This window comes from Onychostruthus taczanowskii, unplaced genomic scaffold, assembly GCF_017590055.1.
Source record: "Onychostruthus taczanowskii isolate IOZ18803 unplaced genomic scaffold, ASM1759005v1 scaffold148, whole genome shotgun sequence".
NCBI classification, from domain to species: Eukaryota; Metazoa; Chordata; class Aves; order Passeriformes; family Passeridae; genus Onychostruthus; species Onychostruthus taczanowskii.
This window is the reverse complement of record NW_024498663.1, coordinates 731,689-740,630: the sequence shown is the minus strand read 5'-3', so window position 1 is coordinate 740,630 and position 8,942 is coordinate 731,689.

Genomic DNA, 8,942 nt, shown 5'->3' with positions numbered 1-8,942 from the left:
AGTTACACTGAGCAAACAGTTCTTTTTGTGTTCAGTGCCTGTGTGTATGCTTCTATAAACAACAGAGGAATAATGTCATTTGAAAGGATTTTACCAGCACCTGCTTTTCAGTTTCCCTGGTGAGACTGAGTCTGACAGGCAAATTTGCTCAAGAGGAAAAATTGACTCATCTCATTTGACACTTCTAGCTTTATGGTTTGAACCCAGTGGACCGTTCTGCTAAACACGATTACATGTAATGAGACTTTACAAAAGAGATGGGTTTTTTGCCTTCTCAGGTTTTAAAATTGGTGTATTTATTAATGTAGAGCCTCATAATATCCTGTTGTTCACTGAACAGCCACAAAAATGTATGACAGTAAATTTCATTTAAATATGTATAAAGCTGCTCCCTGTTTATTACAAGCCATCCTGGATTTTAACAAAAAATCAGTCAAATGCAAACAATAAAACAATGTACAATCTACAGTAAATCCACAATACTTGTGAGAGTTTATTCCCTGAGCTTCACGGAATGTTGTGATGCCTATCACTCCTCCTATCCAAAATATAGGCATTTCACTTATACTGTTGTTGTTTCAAACCTTCTGGTCTCTTTCCTGGTGGTACCTACTTACCCTCAAGTTTCCATGTAGTCAAACTGGCCAGCGAGACTATGCCTACTCATCTTGCATTAAATCTCATATTATTTGGGTGACAAGGCCTAGATCTAGTGTTTGTAAGAATGTGATTACACCTGCTATTGGTAGCACCCTCAAAAGGGATGATCCCAAGCAGGAACTGATTAGAAGTCTGCTATGAGAGGATACAAGCAGGGTCAGTATGATAATCAGAAGCAGGTTTTTTTCTCCTGTACCTAGTTTCTTATCTAATTATAATTTACAAAAAAAGCGTCAGGGTGCAGCACCTTAGCAAGCAGACTTTGAGCAGGAATTCAAGGCATGTCAGTAAAGCCTTTCCCAAGACTGTGTTTCATGTACGAAATGGACAAGAATATTCCAGTTTTTCCCTAATGAAGTGACAAATGCTTTGCTTGAATCACTTTATCTATTTTCCCCACAATGGGCAGTATTTGTGCCAAAAACTCCACCCTGAGTTGGACGTCTGTTCACTAAGTAAACACCTGTGCTAAAAACCTTGAAAATTAGTTCAAGTTTTTGAAGAGAGTTGTTGTAGAAAATATTGCCCTGCCAGCCTTCATGACTTCATTCTGGATAGCTCTTCCCCCTGATTGTTTTCTTTTTAATTTGTCCACTGTGGGTAGAGCTTCTGCTGATGTATTTTACTGTCTATGTGACTTTCTTATTTTCCAGTTTCTGTACTAAGTTCATTTGGAAACTGCTTAAGTGTTCATTATGTTCTTAAATTTGAAAAGATACCTTTCCCCAGCTTTACATAAAGAGCAAACTCATTTCATGATGATGTGGTAGCTACATCATATTCTGGAGCTACATCATATTCTGGACATCCTACATTAAACTTCATAACAAGGATTTTATAGTCTTTGGCAATGCAGGTACTTTGGACTGTACAATAAAGGCTCCTTCAACTCCTGTTCTCACTTAATGGTATTGATAAGGTAATTTTCCACTGACTAGGCATTTTAGCAGTGCTTAGCAGGAGATTAAAGGAAAATCATTCCGATGTGCTGTCAAGTACTAAATTAGAAATCAGCTCTTCACACTATCTACAGGTAGATGGATAAAGGCTCCCTCCAAGAAGAAGAGGTAATGAGTAACTTAATTATAACCTTACATGCTGGATCTGGCATGCTGGGTAAAAAAACAGCTCTGAATTCTTCCTGCACTTAGAACTTGCTATGGTGGCAGTGTGCACACATGGGCTCATTCCAGAGCAGGGGCAAGGTGGGAAGAAAGTGAGCTTGTACTAACCGCTGTTTCCACAACACCTATAAAGAACGACAGACCTCTCACAAATAGATCATGAAACATAAATGCCTCAGCACTGACTTATGATACTCGCATGAAGATATGTCCTTCTGTTTTTCCCAAAAAGTGTTTAAACAATGCCACTGACAGCCCACATGAAGAAAACAATATAATCTACATTAGCTGACTTGAAAATGGTCACACTTCTAAAGACTCTGATCAATAGTAATGGCTGTAAGGAAGAATGCTGTGTGAAAGACCAAGTTTGTCATTGTATGAACATATCTTCCACACTTCTCTTCCAAGTCTCTTCATGGATTTCTGATTCTGCAATCTCTCTTTGACCATCACAATAAATGCTACCACAAAAACAGTTTGTGAGTTGGGGTGTAATTGAACTAAGAAAGTATAAGATTTTTGCTAGGTTTAGGACTAAGGATATGAGTCTGCTGGTAGATAAATATTGAGAGTTCTAGTATTTAGCTACTCCCTTCTTCTGCTTGTAGAAAGCATCTTCTGCCTCCATTTCCCATGTTGTTTTACCAGATGTAGCCTGGATCCAAAAGCTGATCTTCTTAATATTAACCCATGCAAAACCAGTCTGTAAAAGAGCCCAGTATCAAATGCAGGCATGTTGAGCAATGCCTAAAATAATGCTTTAGGAGCTTTGTTGACATTGCAACTTTTTTCCTCAGTTGTTTCTCTAATTGTATCTCATGTAATGTGAAGCAACAACGGAAGCTGCAAGAATACTCTGAGGCCAGTTCTCTGCTCACCTGTCCTGTACCTCTGTGCTTCCCCAGGTAGCCACGGCCACAGGCAATGGACCAGATCTGTCAGGAGCAGTAAGTAACTTCTACACAACTCGGGCGTCTTTCCTGACATGAAAAATTGATGTAAAGAAATCAGCACTGCCTGACCCTTAAAGTTTTGGTCATTCATCTGCCTGAATTACTTCAGATTCTTGTACATGTCCATCCCCTCTGCCATTAAGCACTTAAGTGAAGCCAGTTGTGACTGGTGTCCAGCCTGCCAGCAGCTGCTTTCCTTACAAACTAGTATTACTGTCACCCTACCATCGCTACCTTCCTGGTCATATGCTGCTGCTTGCATCCCTGCTAGTACACCTGTGGTGCAGTATCCCTTATTTTCTTCCAGGAAAATCAGCTGGAGTTATTTTGTACAAAGTCCACATTGCGAAGGTATGTTGCATCACTTTTGCTGCATCAGCTTTGCTAAACAAATTAGAGCATCTGAGTAATCAGCTTGGTGCAGGAAGGTGGAATTGGAAAATATGGAGTCTGAGGTAAGAATACATTCATATCTTATGGGTACATGTGGAAGATGCTGTTTTAGGTGTCTATTTCCCTTTTAGCAGCGCTTTCCTATGCTTAGGTCAAGGCTGGGTAGGATCACTATACATATCCCCAGAAAAAAAAAAAAAAACAAAACAGCTGCAGCTAGATTTTGTTATATTCTCTGTCCTAACTCAGAGAAAACTTACCAAATCAGGCTGACAAATGCTTCAGAACAGCAACAGATGCAGACTTTTTGGTGGGCCACAGAGAGAACAGCATTGTTTCAGAGGGGAGCGCATGCCCTGTGTGGGAAAGAGCAGGATGAGGCAACAGTGTAACCAAGATCCCGATCAGCCTCCAATGCGCAAGCCAAAATCTTACTTTGCAACGCTGTGACCACATCTGTGTAAAAGAACTCTCTTCATATTGAAATCTGTCTCTGCACTGTGTGGCTGTGGAGCAATAGTAATTCCTCTGGAAATCTTGTAGGCAGGAGCAGACCCCGCTCAGCCCAAGGTGTCCCTGGATTGCTCTCGCCCGGCAGCCAGGATATGCTGCAGTCAAACCATCACATCTGTGGCTCATGCAGTGTGAGGCCTTTTTTGGGAACTCTGATCCCTGACAGTCAGCCCAGCTGATGAGAAACTGGCAGGGAACCCCAGCCGGGTGGATGTAGGTTTCCACAGTGAAAGGCAGCAGGAAAGCACAGACAGCTTTTTTCTTGGATGAGTAGGACAGCTGAAAAGCATATTGGAGAAAAATACAGCTTTTTGCAGTCACTCTCCTGGGAAAGAGCTGCAAAGGAAATGTTCAGAACAGATTGGGAAGAACCAGATTTTTGTGTGTTGGCTGCACTCACTGTATTCATCTTGCCCAGGTGGAAGGGAGCAAAAATGAGTATGCTGAGTTTTAGTTAAATGGCCTGGTAGATCCAGATTCTCTATCCCCAGCAAATACAAATCTAGAGTAATTAGACAGAATTATGCAAACAGAAACAGTACAAATTCAGAAAAAGAAAGAGCACAAATATTTTCAGCTCTGCTCTCATGATTTACTGAACCATAACAAAAGTTAAGTAATCCCTCAGTGCCAAGGATTGAGAAGCTACAGAATGACTAAACTGATAAAAAAAAAAAAAAATTAAATAGCAAGTTCATGGAGATCCTATAGAGACTATTATGTCAATCTACAGGTATTAAGGGGAAAAATTAACTGTTTTTGCTTGGATAATATCTGCTATATTTCTACACGAGAACTTGGTCCCGTTTCCAGCAGGCAAATGGTGAAAGACCATGGTTTCCATGTTTTAACCTACATTGCAGAAGAAGTTTTCTTAGCAGCTTAAATATAGAATTCAAAATATGTTTTATGAGTAGCTGAAAGGCATTGAAAACCAAGAAAATAATTCATCTTTTGCATATTCAGCAGGCTCCAAAATACCAATGTATCGGTGTTTTCCAGTCCCAGTTGCAAAAAAAATCCCAAAGAAACAAGCTAAGACTCTGAGGAATTACAATCTTCTCACTTAATTAGGAAATTTGTGGTGTGAAGAACTCAAAAAAATTGTGCAAAGTATTCTTCAAATTTACTGTTTCCCACAGGAATAAGACAGCACAGAATAACACAGGCTAAGTACAAGGAAGAGTTGCCCTTTCTGTGAACTTTCAGTATTTGTTCATAAAGAAGAAGACAGTGAACAGCCGGAAGAGAAAATGATATGATCAGCATGCAAGCCAGAGTACTTAGACAAACAATGGCTGACATAAATCTCACAGAGATTTGAAATGCAGGGTTTGCAACATCAGAGATGATTTTTGAAAACACGGAACAAAGAGACTGATGTGGTCTTTTGGCTTGGATTTTTTTTGTTCACAAAGCTTGCTTCATGACAATGGGACAATTTTTACAGCAAAAAACACATTAAGAGGAACACAACCATCAAAATAATGTTTCTTCTGTTCTGAGATGGCTTCCTTTGTCTTCTTGGTGGGTTTCTCCCTTAATTGCAATAAATAGTTTTGACAGCCTGTTAGATTCATGCTTCAATCAATGAATTCTGAACAGATTTGGAGGTTTGGAGTGATGCTGAACCTTAGTGAATATGTCTATCTATGTCTCATCTGCCATATGTGTTAGCTTAAACTACATCTGGCTCCTTTCCCTGCATTTTCCTCACACAGTAATCCTCTTATCCATTTATATATTCAAAACCACACTCTTTCAATTTATCCTATTTTGTTCACTCTGCGCCACCTCCCACTTGAAATAGTCTGATCTTTCCCAGCATTCCAAATGTATTATCCAGCAGTTAAAATCCTGGTACTGGGTCTTATCTGCCTACAATCCTGCTTGTGCCTTTCACATTGGCTTCCCCATCATCAGCATCTCATAATCTTTTCTGGTGATTTTGAATTCCTCATCCTCACTTTCAAGGCCCCTTCATTTTCTGCAGCCAACAATGGGTTGGTGTCTTCCAACATGTTCTCCAGCAAAACTAAGATGCTTTTCAGAATTTTCAGGGACTCACTCCAACATTTCATTGGCAGGGGGAAAAATAAATAAATCAGTAATACAGCTAACCAAAAAATATGTGAAGAAAATAAGCAGGCAAAACAGAGTCACAGCAGTCAGGGTTGGTTAAGCCAAACTAAAGTCCTCATACTGGATTTTTAACCTACAAGGACTCAGTACGACAGCAAATCTTCAAAGCATAATTTGACTTACACTGTTTCATGAAACTTCACCATAGCTTTATTCTGCTGTTTGTTCTGCTGTAAACCAACACCATAAATCAACTGTTGTCTAGGTCAAACGGAGAAGAGGAATGTGACAAACAGATAGCCCCCATCTCTCCCACACATAATCACGAGCACATATAGTTGTAAGTGAATACAGTCAAATAGGAGCTACAAAGAGGTTTATAATCTCAGATTCTGCAGGAATCCTGAACACTTCTTGTGGTACAAGTGTTAATAAAAGTATCAGCAGTAAAAAATGTAGTTAGACAAACTACAAATCAAGGAGAGGTATATGCTACACTTTTTAGACATGTTTCTAGTACAGTTGCCACATTGGACTGAGCCATTTGTATTATAGGTCAGGTTAATCAGGCCAGTGACTGAGTAGCCTTATAAAATCCACAGAAGACAGGAAGCAATATCACTTAGTAACAGTTTGTGGAATAACTAAAAATCCTTAGAAGCAAGAGAGCTTATATTTATCCTGTTCCTCCTGAATCTTCCATTTTTAAACTCACACGCTGCCATTTCATTACCTCTGTAACACTCTGCTCAGTAAGCGAGCAGGCGATGTTAGCTTCACTATCACAGCTAAGGAGGTTTGGGACACCTGTAAGGAGGATGTCAGGAAAGCACGAAACACAATTGCCACACACTGCCAGCTTTTCAGACTTTAACATAATGAAAAGATGTGCCTTCCTCTGAAATTCAGACATCTAACTTGAGCTGTTTGTCCCTTGTAAGTCCACCTTGAAAGCAGGCTGCAGGAAAAGAGCTATAATGCTGGTGGAGAACACCAGCATACTGGGTGAAGTAAGTATTAAACCATTTGTTCTTCCTGGCTGAAACACTATTATTTTTAACCTTTGGCTTTTGGAGTTAATGTTTTATACAACAATTGCACTAATCAACTGAGGCTTTTGCAGAATAGAGTGTATTTAATTACTAGCTCAGAGGCAGCAGTCCCAGATGTACTGGAACATAAAAAGCATTCAGACAAAGAGGTCTGTGTTCTACGCAGCTGGCTAGCAAATGCAAAGGCTGCCCTTGGGCAGGCTTTAGCCTGACCAACAGCGACACCGAGAGGAACACAATGGTTTTTGAAAAGGCTCTGCTAAGCAAGTCCCTGTCCAAAATGAACATGCATTTTCCTATTATTTGGAGGAAAGTAATCAGCTGTATGGGAAATCAGCGCTAATAATTTAGCAGAAATGAAAGGCTGCTAACCAGTATTTACCTTTGTACCAGCTATCCATAGGGCAACCATGCTCAAATTGTGATCCAAGATGCTTCCCACTTCAAGCAACACTTCAGTGGCAGCAGATGTTTGCACACTGAATGCAATTAATCCATTAGTTTTCAAACACCAAGCATGTACCACATGACAGCACGGCTGCTGATTAAGGAATACCAAAGAGAAGACGCTGAAAAAAAATCCTTACTAAGTTACTAGTTTTTACTCGAGAATTTGGTTCTGTGTGATTAGCTCATTTTACCCCTATATTATAAGCCTTATTTTTTTTTCTGCTTCCACCTAGGAAAACCAGAGGACACACTTGTGTAATACACGACCAACTCCTTAGTGCAGCACCAAAATAGACAGCGATTCAAAAGAAAATCCAGGCACAGAAGTCTCCAGTAATTTTCACTTTTTCACATAATTGCTAATGAAATTAATGCGGAGACACAAATGGGTTAGTAAACCTAATGAGTCTTGAACGCAGCACCTAAACGTTTCTCAAACACAGATGCCACAAATCAAAAGTTCTGGCAGCCATGTGGTTTTGAAGTCATCCAGCAACAACACAAACAGAATGATGAAAACACCAGATGAAAAGAACATGATATAATATGAATGGGCGGATGAAAGAAAATGGTGAACACTTTTCCAGTTGCTTTAAATTCAGCACTGCAGTACCACTTTTTGCAAAATCCCAAGCTGAGACCCTCTACTGGCAAGTAACGTTCTTGGTTCCTGAAAATCGTCACCTCTGCAAGAAGCTGTGATAGGACACAATAGGATAGAAGAAAAGCAGCCTATATCTCCCATTCTCACATTTCATTAAAAAAATCGATTTCTCTTTTTATCAGCAAAAATATTAGTAGAATTTTCATTTTTCTTCTGGTAATGATATGGAAAAAAAAAAAAAAAAGAAGTTACTTGTAAGACTGTTCTCCATCAAGGTCATCTCACAGTAAGCAATACTGTGCTAACAAATGAATTATTGATCACGTGTCATTTAACACTTGTTATTCACTGGTGTTACACACTCAGTGGTAATTAAGTTTATGCAACAGTGGAAGACGCTGATAGAATTTGTATTAAAACTGCAAGTCCATTATGTTGCACATACCAGTAGCTCCAAGACACATTTTATGAATTCTCAAAATTGATTCCCTTGGGTGAGATAACCCACTGACAGCTAATGCAGTTTACAATCTCCTGAGTGGACTTTCCAAATTAAAGCAGAAATTGAGAAACTGTGTGCTTATAGTACCTTTAAACCTCCTTAGTCCATTATTTCATCATAACGATAACTACTTACAGTCAGCTGCATGCATGCCTGCCAAAGCATATTACAGTCTGCAGCAGTCTTTAAAAGATGCTATTCCCAGAGCCACTTCACAGGAAGTCATTCAGCAAGCCAATTCTAGTAGGATTGTTCATCACCACATGTAAGCAATTCAAAGCTGTCTGGAAAGAGAGTAGCCCTATGATTACCTGCTCTGATGCCACACTAGCAGTCCAGTGTAGCAGATCTTTGGAATAGTAATTCCCATTCTTAGCAAAAGTGAGGCTGAGTTTGTAACCTACTTACAGAGAGCCCATTCTCTGCCTGTGTGGATCTAACACACTTACTCCTAACACAGAGAAGCAGTTACACAAGTACTTCATGCCGAGTCCCCTGTAAGGCTACCCTCACAAAAGCTTGTATCAAAGGAATTATGTATCAAGATATCAAGTTAACCTTCAGAAGTTTAGCATATTTGCTATGCAGCCACCTCTTGGTCACATT